The 19,596-nt window shown below is 40.6% G+C and overlaps 1 protein-coding gene across 1 annotated transcript in view; it reads right to left on the bottom strand.

Annotated features, from left to right (window-relative positions):
- opcml (opioid binding protein/cell adhesion molecule-like) overlaps positions 1-19,596 on the bottom strand; it is a 2,217,520-nt gene that overhangs the window by 1,584,349 nt on the left and 613,575 nt on the right. The window lies entirely within an intron of this gene.

Genomic DNA, 19,596 nt, shown 5'->3' with positions numbered 1-19,596 from the left:
CTCACAATTCCCACAAGGGCTCGATCTCCTCCACTCTGGCCTCTTCTACTGCAATGAGCTCCCGTACCCTGCACTGGCTCAATGACCCCAGATGCTGGGAGACTTCATGCTGCCTGTTCTCACTCCATCTCCTGTTACCTGTTCTTGCCCCGCCTCCTGCTGCCTGTTTTTGCCCTGCCTCCTGCTGCCTGTTCTTCCCTGCTTTATGCTGCCTGTTCTTACCCTGCTTCATGCTGACTGTTCTTGCCCCATTTCATGCTGCCTGTTCCTGCCCTGTCCCCCGCTGTCTGTTCTTACCCCGTCTCCTGCTGCCTGTTCTTACCCCGTCTCCTGCTGCCTGTTCTTACCCCACTTCTATCTGCCTGTTCTTACCCCGCCTCCTGCTGCCTGTTCTTACCCCACTTTATGCTACCTTTCTTGCCCCACCTTGTGCTGCCTGTTGTTACCACACTTCCTGCTGCCTGTTCTTATCCCGCCTCCTGCTGTCTGTTCTTACCCCACCTCATGCTGCCTGCTCCTGCCCTGCCTCCTTCTGCCTGTTTTTTACACCACATTGTGCTGCCTGTTCTTACCCTGCCTCATGCTTCCTGTTCTTGCCCTGCCTCATGCTTCCTGTTCTTCCCCAACCTCCTGCTGCCTGTTCTTACCTCACCTCCTGCTGCCTCTTCTTATCTCGGCTCCTGCTGCCTGTTCTTACCCCGCCTCCTGCCACCTGTTCCTGCCTCATCTCCTTCTGCCTGTTCTTACCCCGCTTCCTGCTGCCTTTTCTTCTCCGGCCTCCTGCTGTCTGCTCCTGCCCTGCCTCCAAATGCCTGTTCTTGCCCTGCCTTCTACTGCCTGTACTTGCCCCATCACCTGCCGTCTGTTCTTGCCCCAATTCCTGCTGTCTGTTCTTACCCCACGTGGTGCTGCCTGTTCTTGCCCCTCCTGCCTGTTTTGCCTCACCTCCTGCTGCCCTGCCTCCTGAGGCCTGTTCTTATCCCATTTTGTGCTGCCTGTTCTCCCCCGCCTTGTGCTGCTGGTTCTTATACCACCTTGTGCGACCTGTTGTTGGCCCGCCTCCTGCTGCCTGTACTTGCCCTGCCACCTGCTGCCTGTTCTTGCCCCACCTGCCTGTTTTTGCCCTGCTTTCTGCTGCCTGTTCTTGCCATGCCTTCTGCTGCCTGTTTTTGCCCCGCTTCCTGCTGCCCGTTCTTGCCCGGCCTCATCCTGCACCTTCTTGCCCCACCTCCTGCTGCTTGTTCTTACCCCACCTTCTGCTGCTTGTTCTTGCTCTGCCTCCTGCTGCATGTTCTTGCCATGTCTCCTGCTGCCTGTACATGCTCTGCCTCTGTTACCAGTTCTTACCCCACCTCTTGCTGTCTGTTCTTGCCTCACCTTCTGCTGCCTGTTCTTGCCCCTGCTGGACCTGCCGGGGGACCTCTTGCCACCATGATGGTTTAATCTGCTCTGCAATGCACAAATCCACTTTCCACAGAAGGTAAGTAGATTAAAGTCAGAGAAAAAAAAAGGCAGTGAAAAAAGAAAAATAAAAGGTACAAGAAAACAGAGCATGCATTGTGCTGCCAATCTACAGAGTCAGATGGGGTGTTCAGGGTCAAGTGAGGATCTCAGGACAGGTTAGGCACTGTGTCTTGGGCCTGACCCTCAGGCCAGGTGGATATTGGAAGTAGAGGGATTGTGTCTTGGTGTTCAGGGGAAGGTGTCTCAGTGACTCACAGCTAGTATATAATATACTTTAGGAATAAGTTCATGATATCATATCTGCATGTGACCTGTTGGTATAAAGTTCTGTGTCTCTGTGATGCTGAACCTAGTTGCAATTGAGCGAAATGTGCTTAAAGTTATTTCAAAATTACTTTGATTTAGCCCAGGCATGCAAGTAACTTCTGCTTGTAATATAGGTAGATACAAGGTGGTCTGGGAAAAGTCTATAGATCCTTCAGTTCTACACTACACACACCTTATCCTTCTGTTCTGGGAGCTAACATAACTATCACAATACTTACCATCTACAAGAGATTGTGAGAGCAGAATGAATCTGGGTGAATTGATAAGAAAGAAATGACTTGCAGAGCCCAGATATCAGATCTCTGATAGCTATGTAAGATACTAGAATGTATTGCACAGGTTTACGGCTGGGCTGGAATTTGATTTGAATTCAGATGTGAAAGCCATCAGTGTGTGGATATCCTGATCACCAGGATAAATAGCATGATCCATTGAAGCTTTCGAACAGACAGGAATCAATTTCACATCAATCTTAAAAACTGGAATGCAAGCAACAAGTAATTCAAACAATGCTGGACTGAGTGCTTGTTAGGTCCAACAATCTTGTTAGATAAATGGATTCCATATGAGAAAAAAATAAATAACTTACCCAAACTCCTGTTCCAATGAAAAGAAGTGAAATAATTGAGAAAACTCACAGAGTGCCGAGCATACAGGTGTTTTGCTGTTTTAGCTGTTCTCATGAAATTCAAAGGCATCGCTCTGTTGAAATTGTATCATAAATTACAAAATTAAAATTGATCTGGCTTTTTAATTATAGTTAAGAATCTGTCCCTTTCATTTCTACATCTCTTCAATGATATTTCTCAGAAACCACTGCAAGTGGAGCAATTTATCGGTTCCAAAACGTGAAAGAAAAGTCACACTTCCTTTACTTGTTTCCCTTCCTCTCCCAAGGTAAAAAAGAAAATTCTTGCTTGGATATACAGTCCCGATGGCTCTGTAATTGCATGTCCTCAGACATTCGTCACAAGAGCAGAGGGAATGAATCTTATTCTGTCACAGAAGGATCTCAGTTGACTCGAAGTCATTTCTTGTCGGAACCACTAGGATGCATTTTCCAGCACTGAGTTAAAATCAAGAACAGGAGCTCCTGCTCATTTCTTCCTCATCCCTGCTCCACCCACTCCCAACATCATTGAACTCTGGAAAGCTGACACCAATTATGGCTCTTCAGCTATTGCCTCAACTCAGTGTATCCATGGAGAGGATGTGTGAAATTCCTGAAAGGCAAATCTCATTATGCAGTTCTGATGCAGGGAACAATGAAGAGGCGATTTCTAAAGTGATCTGAACTCTTAATAATGAGATCTGCCTTGTAAGTTCTCCAAAGTACACAGTGTGATAAACAATATGATATATTAATGTCGCAGATTAAATTTATTTTACTTCTGTTTCCTCCGTTGATGTCAGGTCACAATTGGCAACATTCTATGTGGTACTAATACTCTGGATAGTATTTAATGCGGGTAATGTGGCCTTGTGAACTGGAGCACTGGCAAGAGCAACACATCAACTCTTTCCTGGAAAGCCTGCCAAATCAAGAGCCAACCAGGTAGGCATTTCCAAGAATCAAGGACCTGGTGGAGTGGCGTCATGTTCGAAGTAGTAGAAATCCAAACACCCCTCCACCTCCCATGCTGTCAGACTATCAAAGGTGACCTGTAATACATTGTTGAGCGGCGCCACTGGGAGGGGTATTGGTAGCTGACAGGAATGAGCTCAACATGGTCCTAGATTGCTGAGGAACCCAGGCCATGGATGAGTAATGGCAAAACAGGAGTCATGGTTTTGAAGTTAGCAGCCAGCAGTGGGAAGTGGCTTCCCTGTGAGCTACCCCTTCCTGATGCCAGATCCTTCAGTCAAGCACAAAGTCCCTTTGCACATGTCCTTCCAACCTTTTCCAGAAACTTGCAAGGAACCTCAGCAGAGAAGCCCTAAAATGGGCATTTATTGCCATTAGCAATCCTTCGCAGCTTGGACTGAATCAGGGTGGAGCTCAGTAATCAACATTGCCTCCACTCGTCACCACCTTGCCCACAGGAAACATGGTAAGGGAAGGGCATTGAATACCAGTTAATGTAACCTCCTCCCCAATGGCTTAGCTATCAGATTGTAACCACTGATTTGTGGAGTAAGGATCAATAGTTGAAGTGGGCTGGAAGATATTCATTTGTAACAGGCAGCCGGTACACATGTCTACACAACACTGCTGCAATGCATTGTTCAGCTCATTACATCATTGAGAAAAACATTACTCAAGACCCAGGACATCATCTGATGTAATACAACACAGGAACACTCATCAGAACTATAAAGCACCAAAGGTTGCCATCTCGGTTAAGTGTCAAGAGACTGACGAGTGAGGATCTCTGACAATAACTCTGCTGAGGATTGCAGAGTGTATCTGGATTCTGCTGGTACATGTGTTTTCTTCTGTTTGCACACTTGGAACCCACACTAGCGTTCTATTCTGTTCAAGTTATATTTTTGATTAACCTGGCTGAAATATGCTTACTTGTGTCATAAGTGAAGATATATGTATTGTGACTTCATCAGAACAATTCATTATTCAACTAATTGACACAGATATGTAGACGATTGAATAGAGAATGACCAGTGTTATGACAATGGATCAGAACACCAAAGCACTATGGGAATGCATTAAGTTTTAACACCAAAATTTAACTTTTAACAAATAGATTTTTCTTGAATTCACTTCAAATTCCTAATCTGTGTGTATAAATGTTGCGTTATTATGTGGTACTGTTTTGTATCTGATAAACTCAATCTTTTATCGATTCAAGAAAACTTGGTTAAATTGACTCCTTTTAAAAACTGAATTCACTTGGTCTGTGGGAGAGCCATTGACAAACGAGTTTTTTTTTCCAAATTAAGCTTGTTGTGGCAACCAAGGTGGGTGGGTGAATGAAAAAGGGGTGTCAGTTCACCTCTCTGCACCCAGAAGCCTAGCACTTGGGGTAAACCAGTTTGTGGTCATTATACTGGTTGTGGATGAGTTCTGATTCCACCATGACAAATGCTTTTGAACCTCAAGACTGAATTGCAGCCATTTATTCATTTCTACCTGTATGGTCAAATGGACATAACCCACCAAATTAGAACTTGGTGTCTTCATCATTTCACATTTTGGGTGCAAGCTATTTTCAGTCTTATTGCTGGAAATCTGAAATCACTTCCCATCACCAGACAAATTATTTAACCACTTTCATTTTCTTGCATTGGGTTAACTTGTAAAGATATTCCTCTTTTCATTTTCAAAATCATGCTAAAAACCCATATCGTTATCCTTCTGTTCAACTCCACTAACACCATTTCATCATATTTGAAAGCTTGTTGTAATGATTGAGATGTCCTGATGTTCTAAAAGTGCTGTATAAATGAAAATTAATATTCTAATTTATAAGTCATCTAGATATTTTATATTAACAGCCTTGATACTGTCAGATATTAAGCGCCAATCAGTTTAGACTGGAATTGGCCTCAGTCTCCAATGGTGGAATGATTGCATGCCAACACATTCCAACATCTGTTCAACTAATCAGTAATATTTCAAAAACCGTTCTCTCAGCATCACCCAATCTCTCATACATTATGATGAGTTTTTAATACTAAAACCAGAAAGTGTAACCAGACATTTTTCACATGACCACAACTTCAAAAATACTTAAATGTCAGTATAGTGACTTGAAATGATCTGTGAAAATCACTTTATCAATGTAAGTTCCTGCTTCTTTACATTAAATAATTTGAAATTTCAAATGAAATTAGTAGAATCAAAACAACTTGTGTCAAAATAGTTTGCTCAGAGATGATGCACTTTGTCCAAGTAGATTATATAGTGACAGGAACTTCAGTACTTCCTCCATCTGCCTTGCCTGCTCAGTTGACTTAAGTGAATATCTGTTACCGTTGGTTACAGAATTACTCAATGTCTGCTCTTAAAATTGTAGCCACGGTTGTTCCCGGTTTCTCTGTGATTATTCTGTTTAATGAGCAAAACTGAGACAATTTGACATTACTAGGATTAAAAATCAATTAACCTTATGAGGAATTAGTCAGAAGACCAAATGACCTCATAATTCCTGTACCTTAACCCTTCCAAGAACTATCTGCACATACTCTTTCTACATCAAAGGATGCCTAGAATTGGGTTCCTTGAACCATTTTAGATCAACTGATGCAAATTATAGGAACATTTCCGTTACTTACCATTTGCCGGGATAATGAAAATTACTGAATGCATGAGTTTACTTCTCATTGTCATAATTGTTGAACAAGAAAACTCTGTATGAAATCATTAATTAACATTTCATTATTAACAATTAGCAGTCAATTGCAAAGAACCAGCAAGAATACACAATCTATTTAGACAGATATTTTTGACTGACAGAATTAAGATTAGTAATTATACAGGCAGTTCAGGTTTATGAACAGCTGAGCATCAGCTAATGTCAATATACTACAAGATTAACTCAGAAAGGTTAGTTTAGATGGGATTTTTTGAATATCTGACACCTTAAAAGATTTGACTGGCTAATGCATTTGGTATATTAAAAGTCTCAGTCCATTGTTGATGAGTATTCTAGAGCTTATGCAACCTGCCTCCCTTAGGAAGCTCAGATCTGCATCTGAGATGTTCAGAGGATGAATTGTGGCTCTTGTGTATTGGGTTTTGTTTTCTACATTCTTTTAGATATGGTGTATCTTCTGCTTTCATAAATGCATTGAATTATTTGCACTTCTCTGATTAGCACTGTTCTTATGTCTGAACTCTTTCTTCACAGCTATGCTCCACCTTTTAAGATATTTCTGTCTGTCATTGTCTCCATTCTCTTTCTCTGTGATCTGCAAATAAGCATCAACTGTTAATGCTTTCACTCTCAAAGTGAATGCCTTGATATATTTTCAATGAATCAGTACAGTGCAGCTTTTTGCAAAGTATCACTTACTTGGTGACAATACACGAAGCAAACAAATGCTTTGTACTGATAAATGAGCAAATTTTAATTCCTTGTGAAAGCCACATCCAACCTTTGGTTGCAAAACATTTTTTATATTAATTTTAACAACTGGTAAGATAATGCAGATCATGACAAATGCTGTAGTTTTCCATTTAGTAAGCTTTTTTTTCAGCTTTGACTGTCCTTAAATAATTACTATTACAGCACAGGGATAGGATGCCACAATAAATCAATCATGTTTTCATTGGATTTCCAATGAAATTAAAATATTTTATTATCCTCAAAATTGCTTCATTGTTTCTAACCAGACTGTACACATAACCAACCTTGTGCACGAAGTTTATAACTTTGACAAAAGTTTGCAATTTATCTTTCTCAGTCAATGCTAGGTGAAATGTCCAGTTTCATTTCTTTGAGTCTTTGTAATGATTGGTACAACTGATTGTCCTTTGAAATAGCCGAGCAAGCCAATGTGGGTCTGGAATCACATGTGGACCAGACCAGGTGAGGATGGCAGATTTCCTTCCCCGAAAGGGCATGAGTGAGCCAGATAGGTTTTTCTGACAATCAGCAATGGTTTTGTGGTCATCAGTAGATTTTTTTTTTGTTGAATTGAAATTCCACCACTTGCTGTATCAGGATTTGAACCTGAATCCCCAGAATATTTGCTCAGTTTCTGGATTACAGTCGAGCAATAATACCACTAGGCCATTACCTCTAAGGAGAATATTACTTAGATTACTTACAGTGTGGAAACAGGCCCTTCGGCCCAACAAGTCCACAACGACTCACCAAAGCGCAACCCCATCCATACCCCTACATTTACCCATTCACCCAACACTACGGGCAATTTAGCATGGCCAATTCACCTAACCTGCACATCTTTGGACTGTGGGAGAAAACCAGAGCACCCGGAGGAAACCCACACAGACACGGGGAGAATGTGCAAACTCCACACAGACAGTTGCCTGAGGCGGGAATTGAACCCGGGTCTCAACTGTTCCAATCATTACCACCTCTATGTTCAATTTATTCAACATTTTTAACAGGATTAATTTGTTTAATTAACTTGTTTACGTGCATAGTTGCTGCCAGCTGCTGCATTAGGTATTAGATTAGATTTGGGGATCTAACACAATCTGCTGTTGATATCTCAATACAAATTCATCTAAACCAACAAATTGTCACACAGCCACTTCTCCTGAGGTATTTTGCACAAGCGTAGACAATGCGAAGCAGACTAGCACTTGGGACAAGAGACAAGTAAATCTGCTGAAAATGAAGTTGGAGACAGTTTTGTCAATGATTTTGAAAGGGACAGAAATGATGAACTTTGGAAAAGGAAATTCTAAAGTGTATAAGTGAAATGGCTTCACAGTGAGTTTTGTTGAAGATGTGAATTCAGAGGTAGCATTAGGGAAAGTACAAAGGGAAGGCAAGTATGGTCATGGACTGATTCATAAACACAAATGAGAATTTTCAAATCAATAGATAGACCGAGAACCTTGCTGAACATTGTTGATAACAAAGCAGCCTGTCACAATTTGAATCTTATCCAATTTTGAACGATAGGTCATCGATCCAAAATACTAACCCTGCTTCTCTCTCCACAAATGCAATCTGGCCCACTAAGTGATTCTCAAAACAATATTTACAAAACAAATAATTTACTGCTAGCAAATGAATGAGGTTCTGGAAAATCATTTTAAAAGAAAACTTGCAGAAACTTGAAAAAGATTGTGCAAATCAGAAGTGGTTAAAAATAACTATTTCATAGCTGCATGAAGATGTTTCAAAATGTTAACTTTAAAAAAAAAGTTTAATTTTCCCAAATGAATCTAACGTTACTATGATCTTGTTGACAATGTTGCTCCCGATGTGGTCTCCTCTACACTGGGGAGACTGGACTCCTCCTAGCAGAGTGCTTTAGGGAACATCACTGGGACACCTGCACCAATCAACCACACTGCCCTGTGGCCCAACATTTCAACTCCCCCTCCCACTCTGCGGAGGACATGGGCCTCCTTCACCTCCACTCCCTCACCACCAGTCGACTGGAGGAAGAATGCCTCATTTTCCGCCTCTTAACACTTCAACCCCAGGGCATCAATGTGGACTTCAACAGTTTCCTCATTTCCCCTTCCCCCACCTCATCCTCGTTCCAAACTTCCAGCTCAGCACTGTCCCCATAACTTGTCCTACCTGCCTATCTTCTTTTCCACCTATCCACTCCACCCTCCTCCTTGGCCTATCACCTTCATCCCCTCCCCCACTCACCTATTGCACTCTATGCTATTTTCTCCCCACCCCCACCCTCCTCTAGCTTATCTCTCCACCCTTCAGACTCTCTGCCTTTATTCCTGATGAAGGGCTTTTGCTCGAAACGTCGATTTTACTGCTCCTCGGATGCTGCCTGAACTGCTGTGCTCTTCCAGCACCACTAATCCAGACTGAAACAAAGTTAAAGTCCTAAGAAATTGAAGGCTGTAGTAACTATAGGACTGATACACTGGAGGGCAGCATATACACAGCTACATGAAGCTTTGTCTTAGTCAGTCCATCCTCCAGCAGCAATGTGAATGCTTGCTTTTAAACAAACATACTGCTTGTAAACACACTTCACTATCACGTTGAGACCATGCACACATTTGTATGAATTTATCACACATAATTCATTGTGTAAGCATTACGCAACCTTTCAATAATTCAGTTATGTCACTTGGAGTTTTACGGATACTGACAACTCTCTTGTCTTGTAAAATTAGCCTCCTTTCAAATATGAGAGAGGCTTGCACTGATGTAATGCATGTTATGACCACAGGATGTCTCAAGGCACTTAACAGCCAATGAGCTACTTTTCAAAGTGCAGTCACTGTGTGTTGTTGGAAACACAGTAAGACCAGACAAGCATCAATATGATAACAATCAGATAACCCTTTCTAATGATGGTGAATGAGGGACAAATGTTGGCCACAACATCCAGCATTCAGCATTTATTCCAGGTGAAGAAGCGTTGGATGTGGTCTCCTCTACATTGGGGAAACAAAGTGCAGATTGGGTGATCGCATCACAGAACACTTATGTCTGACCATAAAAAAAACGACCCTGCGCTTCTTGTTGCTTTCCATTTCAACATACCACATCACTCCCTGGCCAACAACTCTGTCTCAGTCTTGCTGCAGTAGTCTAGGGAAGCTCAATGCAAACTGGAATTACAGCATCTAATTTTCCACTTGGGAACCCTGCAGCCTTCTAGACTCAATATCGAGTTCAATAATTTTAGGACCTGAGCACCTTTCCCCATGCTTTCCCCTGTCTCCACAGACCAGACCTTGACCTCACATAGGCTGCTACCACACACTCCCCATTGTCAGCCACTAATAGTCCCCATTAGCAGCTATTCATTCCCCCAGATTGACCTTTGACCACTTCTTTGCCTGTCCAACTGTTTTTCTCTCTCTTTGGGCTCGATCTCCACCGATCATTTATTCTACCTCTTTACTCCACACCACCTTTGAAAATCATTTTATTATGTTGATTCCTCTCCAAAACCACAGACTTAACAGATTTGGCTAAACTATGTGATCTGGCATTCAATTAATGAACAAAATACTCCCCACCTGTGTCCTTCCGATAAAAAAGGTTCCTCTGTATTCTTCTTCTGCGCAAACCTCACATCTGAGCAGACTCCTAATGCCCAGTCTTTCAAAGAACAAAGAAAATTATAGCACAGGAACAGGCATTTCGACCCTCCATGTCTGCACTGATCCAGATCCTCGATCTAAACCTGTCACCTATTTTCTAAGGATCTGTATCCCTCTGCTCCCTGCCCATTCATGTATTTGCTGAGATACATCTTAAATGACACTATCATGCCCGTCTCTACCACCTCCACTGACAATGCATTCTCAGTACCCACCACCCTTTGCGTAAAGAACTTTCCACACATAGCTCCTTTAAACTTTTCCCCTCTCACCTTGAACTTGTGACCCTTAGTAATTGAGCCCCCCACTCTGGGAAAAAGCTTCTTGCTATCCACCCTGTCTATACCTCTCATGATTTTGCAGACTTCAATCAGGTCCCCCCCACTCAACTTCTGTCTTTCTAATGGAAATAATCCTGATCTACTCAACCTCTCTTCATAGCTAGTGCCCTCCATACGATAGAAAATTCTTTGTGTACCTCCTCTGCACCCTCTCCAAAGTATCCACATCCTTTTAGTAATATGGCAACCAGAACTGTTTGTAGTATTCCAAATGTGGCCGAAACCAAAGTCCTATACAACTGTAACATGTCTTGCCAACTCTTGTGCTCAATACCTCGTCCAATGCAGGAAAGCATGCTGTATGTCTTCTTGACTACTTTATTGACCTGCATTGCCACCTTGGACCTGAACACACAGATCTCACTGTATATCAATTTTCCCAGGGCTTTTCCATTTACAGTATATTTCATTGTTGAATTGGATCTTCGAAAATGCATCACCTCGCATTTGTCCGGATTGAACTGCATCTACCATTTCACTGCCTAACTCTCCAATCGATCTATATTCTGCTGCATTCTCTGACAGTCCCCTTCACTATCTGCTACCCCACCAATCAAAGATAAATAGTCCTTTTGACTCAATTAGTGGGGAAACCAGGTACAAATCAATGTAGTCTCAGATACTTTTGGGTGCAGGTGGGTATGGTTTTGGGAAACAATAGGCGAGAAAATGGAGACTGAATACGTTTAGACTCTATGAATATCATCCTTTAATTTTCACATTGAGAAAAAAGAAAGATATTATTATGGTCATGTTACCATCACAGTAAAGTGACAGAGTTTAATGAATATCCAGTTCTATATTTGCAGATGCTGTGATTACACTGAAAATTCAGTAATTGTGTGTTATTGTTCAAATAGAAAGCTTGACATTGTGCCCCTGGTTAAGTAGCCTTACCAAGATCTAAGCTTGTTTTAAGATCCAAATAACCCGTGAGAAATCACAATCAGATGCAGTAGAGTTGAATAGCTCACTCCGTAATACTTGTTCCTTGAGCCCTCTTTCACATCTCTTTAGTTTCTTTTCTATATAAAATATTTTCTCACTGCAGGATTGGGAATAGACATAGAAAATGACTGATATTCTTCTTGCTGTTCACAATTAGAAACTCATTAGCTTTAATTAGCTTCATTTGCAAGCTCTGAAGCAGACTGTGTATTTGTTCTAGCAGTTATTTTGTGTAATTGCTTTTATACAGAATAAAAGAATTGAACACCAACATTCAAGTCCATTAATGAATTCAATTCCCTTATTTGGAAAGCAATTCCTTAGCAGCGTAATACTGTACGAAGACTAAGATAATAGACAAACAGAATAGAGGTAACTCTGTCATTAAGGTTCTTGTTCATACTAGTTTCTTTTCCTGAAAGACACATTTCCAGAGCTGGAAATAGGAATGCAATTAAAACATAATATGAGCTTCCAGAAAATCAAGACTGATTCAAAACTTGTATTCTTGTATTCAAATATCAACCTGGCTGAGCATTAGTCTTGTAAGCATGGCCTGATTCTAATTCCAAAACTGAAAGTAATAAACTCTGATGACATTCCTATACTATACAGAGGCAATGTTAGATTACCAGAAGTCTTGTTCTGTAAGGAAATTGAGTGTGAGTTGTTCCTGCAATTCAAAAAAGTATAGAACAGCAAGAGCCCTCATTCTTCATTGTCTAGACCAACAAGTCACCATGAGCTATGCCATCCAAACAGAATGTGTCAATTCATGATTGTTTATGAGACCTTGATGTGAAAAGACTAGTTACTGAAATATGATGAGGCAGGGTATAGCTGGATGACATCTTGTTCTTCCTTTTTCTCATTTCAAGGAACTCACTGAATAACCACAGTCCACGTACCATTGTGACATGATACACCTATATGTTTAAAAGGGCACATCTTAAACTTGTCAATCAGTACTCTAGAAGGGATGTGACTCTAATCTACACAGCCTCCCAGTTAAATCTCTACATGTATAGTCTTATCATCACATAAAGAAGTCACATTATTGTTTTATAAATTCTTGTTATATGGCAGATAGGTTCACAACAAATGGAAGAATATAAAATATGCTACTCTTTATGTGATTAGTCATTTTTATGTTGGCTTAGGGTAATTACTGTTGCTGGATGTACCAACTGATGACCATTGCAATGAAATTCAATGTTAGAGTCACCTAACTTTCTAATGGGACTAATGGATACAATCGAGATCATTCCGAGCCCAGTGACAGTGTGGCCAATCTCACCATAGTAACTGCTGCTTAGGCATGACCAGTTCATATTGCATACACCAGGGACTTGCTTAGTTTGCTCAATAATAAACTACACTGTTAAATCAACCTACTGACTCATTCTGAAGGTGCATTCTAATATCTGTAATTTAGTTTATTTCTCATATGGCAAAGTATGTCTGAATAACATTGCATTTGTACTTTAACTTGATGATACCTGCATCAATCTTTCAGTGTGATTAACTTTCTTGGTTCAAGTCCCATTCAGGGCTTCAGTACAAAAAAAAATCCTCAAGGCTAATGTTCCAGTGATTTCCTGAAAAAATTCAGCAATGATCAGATAATTTGTTCTCGTGATGTTAGTAGAATTATAAATATTGGCCAGCACATTGGGAGGAACCTTTTAAGTTGAGTCATATGATTTTTTACATCACTTGGTAGAGAAGTTGAGGTGTTGGGTTGATTTCCCATCTTCTGAATAACACTTTTCCAAGTGCATTACTTTCTGATTACATTCTAGGCATGCTGTGTCTTGTCTCCGAGTACTTACAACAAAAATAAAAGGTACCACCCATCTCCACCTTCCTCAGGCTAAGCTCCCACATTAGTTCAAAAGTCACAGAATAATGGACAGCAGAAGTAATACAAACACACCTCCAAAATCCAGCAACAGGAATAGCTGTACTTGTGAAGTACACAAGGATAAATAATTATAATTGAGAATTGAGTATCCTTATTTATTTCTTTAAGTGTCAGCATAAGTTACATACACCAGTGAGCAGTGTTTTCCCAAATGCAAGTTGTATATATGTTTTATGATCAAAGAAATAATACCAAAGAGAGCATTCATCATCGCTCGTTATGAGGACATAATTTGGCATATGAGTAAAACAATTTCCAATTACAAAAGACCGAGACAAAATGGTGGTATGGTGGCTAGTACGGCTATGTCACAGTACCATGGACCAGGTAACTGTGTGGAGTGTGCACATTCTCCCTGTGTTTATGTGGGTTTCTGCCAGGTGTTCTGGTTTCCTCCCACAATCAAAAGCTCGAGTCATAATGGATTAGCCATGATAAATGTGGGGCTATGGAGATGGGGGGTGGGGGTGGGGGTGGGTTGGGGGGGGAATGGTGTGGGTCTGGGTAGGATGCTCTTCAGAAGGTCGGAGCAGACTTAGTCAGAGAGTCGCAGAGATTTACAGCATGAAACCAGGCCATTCTGCCCAACTGTTGATGCCTCCTAGTTTTCATAATTAATTGAGTCCTAATTGACTGCATTTGGTCCCATCCCATCCATATATCTGTCCAAATGTTTCTTTAATGACAAAAATGTACTTGTTGGGCAGTCTGTTTCAGACATTCACCACCCTCTGCGTGAAAAATTTGTCCCTCTGGACCCTTTTGTATCTCTCTCCTCTCACCCTAAACCTATACCTTCTAGTGTTAGACTCCCCTACCATGCAGAAAAGCTGTTAGCTATTTACCTACATAGTTTCAGTCTCCTAAACGCCAATGGAAAAAAAGGTCCAACCCATCCAGCCTGTCCTTCTAACTCAATCCTTCCAGTCGGGGGATGGGGGTGGGGGAGGGAGCTGTGTGTGGTGGTGGCATCCTATTAAATACTTTCTGCACTCTTTATTATTTAATAATATCCTTTCTATAGTAGGGTAACTGTAACTGGACACAGTATATGGCCTCACCAACATCTTATACAGCTGCAACAAGATGTCCCGACTCCTACACTCTGATCTGACTGATGAAAGCAAGCACACTGAAAGCCTTTTTCACCATCCTGTCTACCTGTGACTCCACTTTCAAGGAACTATGAACCTATACCCCAAGATCTACTTTTCTTATGACACTCCCCAGGGCCCTACCATTCACTGTGTATGTCCTGCCCTGGTTTGACGTATCAAAATGCAACACCTTGCATTTATCTATATGAACCTCCATCTATCATTCTTTACCCACTGGCCCAGTTGATCAAGATCTCAGTACATTTCTAGATAACTGTCCCCTATACCAATGTTGGTGTCATCCACAAATATATTAACCATACCTTCTAAATTCTCATCCAAATCATTTTTATAAATTACAGATAACTGTGGACCCTGCATGATTCCTGTGGCACATTGCTGGTCACAGGCCTCCAGTTTGAAAAACAACCCTCTACCACCACCCTCTGTCCTTACTTTCTCTACTACGCTCTGTCATCTACCTTTAAGCTAATTTTGTATCCAATTGGCTGACTCACCCTGCATCCCATGAGATTTAACTTTACTCAACAACCCAGCGTGCAGTACCTTGTCAAAAGCCTTGTTAAAGTCCATGTAGACAACATCTACCTCACTGCCCTCATCTATTTTCTTGGTTACCCCTTCAAAAGACTCCACCAATTTCGTGAGGTATGATTTGCTTTACTCAAAGCCATGCTGGTTTTCTCAAATGAGTCCTTGCCTCTCCAAATGCCTGTAGTTTCTATATCTCAGAAACCCCACTAACAACTTGCTTGATGGGCCAAATAGTCTCTAAATTTACAGTAGGGATTCCATGATTCCATAACTAACATCTGCCATCTGCCTCTTCATCATAACTTGTATAACAATGCCTATCTTTTTAAATCTAACTTGTATCTCATTGCTACCTTGCAAAAACCTACATCCTGTTAAAGACAAGATCATCTTTGCATCAGGCGACCAAGGACAATAGACCAAGCAGGTTGTGCAAAACCCTACCAAGAAAAAAGGATGGTGCCAGCAAATCTACAAGATGATTCACATCAGCAGGGGCGAAGATTCATTTCATAACAAATAATAAGCTATGTTCAGGGAGACCTGTAAAAGGTTGAGTGAAGCAATTAAGTCAGCTATAAATACTCGCCTCAATTTGGTATTCATCATTTAAGAATGGATATGAAAAAGAGCACCACTGTCTGAAGGTAAACAAAATAAATTTAAAAACTATGCATTGAGCCGGTTAACAGTTGAATAAGGACAGTAATCTCATTCTGTAAATCTAGTTTTGAGGTGGCCTGATTAGTTTATTCTAGCATTTGTCTTTATTTTGAAGGGAATATCTGAAATAGAGAAAGAAACAAAATGGTGAGATCAGGATGATGTGCTTAATCTTGAAATATTCTAGCAAAAAGCAAGTAAGAATGATGTTCCTCTGGGCAATATAGCTTCATGCCTTTAATCCTGTTGTCTGTGATCTTGGCTGCTTCAAGGCCATTAATCTGCATACTCTCAGCACTGTCCAGATGCTACTTGATTTACATGGGGAAACACATATTAATTACATGGACGAAACCTCATTACTACACATCAAATAGGCTCACAAGAATGATACTGGGGCGAAATGTTAAGTTTGCAGACAGATTTCATTAAATAGCATGGAAGAGTGGTGGGTGAACCCATTGAGATATTTAATCTATGTCAAGGAGTTGATCAGGTTTAAAAGGAAAAAAATATTTCCTCTGGAGGTGGGAGTTTAGAACAAGCAAATATCTTAAAATTACAATGGGTCTGTTCAGTGGAGATGTCAGAATGCACATCTTCTCACTGACAATAGTGGAAATCTGGAACCTTTAGCCCCAAATGCTACTGAGCCTGCTTCAGTGGAAAAGTTCTGAAGTGAGATTTGATTTTAGTTAGGCATGGGTAATGGAATTAAACCAGATAAATTCAGTTTGGACACAGTTCAGCCATGAAATAATTAAATGCTGGTTCAAGGGATTGAATGACCTATACTTGATCCTATATTGACCCTGCCTGTGAGATCATTTCATCACCAGAACACCACATCCCCAAACTGTAATTATAAAAACAGTTCTACTTTTTCTAGCTATCCTTCCCATCAGTGATCCATGGCAGTTGGATATTCTTAGGTATAAATGTTCACCAATGCATCTCAGTCCATTTTCCCACTCTCCTTTCTTGTCCCTTCCCATCACCATTGACACAAACATTGCACCAAAACTTAATGCATTTCATTGCAGCTTTTGGGTCATGAGTGATGTTGGCAGAGGCACAATAACATCAGGTTTCTTTCAAAGTAAGTGTCCTATAATGTGTCTCTTCCCCTCTTATCATTCACTCGCACTTACTGCTAGTAATCCCACCGAAAGGTTTTTCTCTTGTGTTATTAAGCTCATTAAAGTGTGACCTTTGCTATCTTGCATCTGGCAACACATCAGCAGGAACTAACAGGGATGGGTGCACTCATTTATCCCTCGTTAACAGTGCCAGCGCCAATGGGTATGCACACAAGGTTATTTTGTCACTGCACAAATGGCAAATAAAGAGGCAAAAGTGTCTGAGTCCCAGATGTGGAGGAGAGAGAAAGCCTCCCATTAAATCCTATACATAATCAACATGCCACCAAACCATAATCGTGGGCATAAAGGGGAAGACAACTTTTCTGCCACACTTACTTAAATGCAAAATACTTTTCCTTTGCACTGCTATTCATCGTTGTTTGATGTGCTTTTTAAATTGTTGAAGAAAGCACAGCAAAGGTAGGGAAATAGCCATCAGAGCGACAAAGTGACAAAATTCTGTTTTAAACTGAAACAGGCACTGCTAACGAGAAGCATGACCTCACCTTACAGACAGAAACAACAGAAGCTCGGTTTTCCATTGCAAGCACGCATTCCTCCTTCCTAATAGTTCCGTCTTTAGTCACAAGATGGTACTGTTAGCAGAGGAGGAATGATACATGGACACTGAGACTGCTAAGCAGTGTACATTTTCAGTGAATGTTCAGAACAATTAAGGCAGCTATTTTCACTTATTTAAATAATTTATTGACCTGTTTCTCTTTCTTTAAAGCCCTGATTTGAATTTGTGAAATAAAATCAGGAATGCAAGCTGTCGCAGTATTTGATATTACCAATTCTGGAACAAAGAAGAAAATATAATAAGAAACAAGAATAGATCTGGATTATTTAATATGTTAATAGATGTGGCCAAAATATTTACTGAGAAGTATAAATACGATATTGCATATTTTTTTCTTTTCTGTAATGGTCACATGTTTTATTAAATCTTTAGGAAGTAAAATGACAGATGTTTGGAGAGGCAATTTGAGGTTATTTGTTCTTTTCTGAAGCATGTCATGTTGCAAAACCGGACTTACTAAAGCATCAGCTGGCTCAAGGTTCAAGAACTAAAGCAAGGCTGCAACAATGCACAGAACCAAATAAATCACAAGGAGTTCTGCATTACCTTATTATTCTGTGGCACAAAGAGAAAATTAGAGCTAATGCTTTGATCTTTTAGCTAATAACCCAAATAAATTTAATTACTTGTAATATTTAAATATGTATATTTCATATGCAAGTGAATACTTAGTTTCACTAAAGATCTCTGACTGAAATCAGAAAATTATTTGGTATTTTAATAGAAACAGTAAAGTATTTTTTCCAGACATTGCGCCTTAGGACATTTTGCTACATTAAAATTGCAATATCATTACAAACTTGTTATTTTACTATTTAGATTTCTAATTCTTCCTCTTAGGTCATCTTTTGAAATTGGCAGATTTCAGAAAGATATTGCTTGTCAACAGATTTCCTTAGTTTCCTACATCCCTTGAACTGCATCTCCCAGTTTTTGGGGGGCAGGAAAGAAGGGGAGACAAAGAATGTATTTGTTTACCCAGGAATTGTCGAGTGACTCTGGAAACACAGGAATGCTGGCATTTACTCTGTTTATGTGTCGTAAATTGACATGATGCAGCTTAAACTGTTTGGAAAGTCATCCAAACCTATAAAGTTAAGAATGGCTCAGAACCCATTTTTCTTCAAACTTACTTTTCATTGGGTTTTTGCTTTTCTTCTGCCTGCCTTACTTGAAACTAAAAATTGAATGGGCCTACCCTCAGGCTACCAACATCTCCAGAGTGTAACTGGTGAGAGACACCAGACTCTAGATGTTAGATACATTTTCACTCCTTTTAAAGTCTCTGAGCTTTCCTGCCAATGACAGCCAAAACTTCAAACCTCAAAGATGTCCATCCTGTGATACTTGAGATGCTGCTGCTTCAAACCCTGACACACATTCCTGATGAAGGGCTCATGCCTGAAGTATTGATTCTGCTGCTCCTCAGATGCTGTCTGATCTGCTGTGCTTTTCCAGCACTACACTCTCGACTCTGATCTCCAGCATCTGCAGTCCTTGCTTTCTGCACAGATTGATTATACTTGTTTGAACATTTCGTGTGAATACAGGGAGAACTAGCCATTTGGACAAGAACTGGCTTAAAGGTAGAAGACTGAAAGTGGTGGTGGAGGGTTGTTTTTTCAGACTGGAGACCTGTGACCAGTAGAGTGCCACAAGGATTGGTGCTGGGTCCACAACTTTTCATCATTTATATAAATGATTTGGATGTGAGCATAGGAGATATAGTTAGTAAGTTTGCAGAAGACATCAAAATTGAAGGTGTAGTGGACAGCAAAGAAGGTTACCTCAGATTACAATGGGATCTTGATGAGATGGGCCCATGGGGTAAGAAGTAGCAGATGAAGTTTAATCTAGATAAAT

Source organism: Chiloscyllium punctatum, chromosome 23 (assembly GCF_047496795.1).
Source record: "Chiloscyllium punctatum isolate Juve2018m chromosome 23, sChiPun1.3, whole genome shotgun sequence".
Lineage (NCBI taxonomy): Eukaryota > Metazoa > Chordata > Chondrichthyes > Orectolobiformes > Hemiscylliidae > Chiloscyllium > Chiloscyllium punctatum.
The sequence above is the reverse complement of the archived record's forward strand: the minus strand, read 5'-3'. Positions and strand labels throughout refer to the sequence as shown.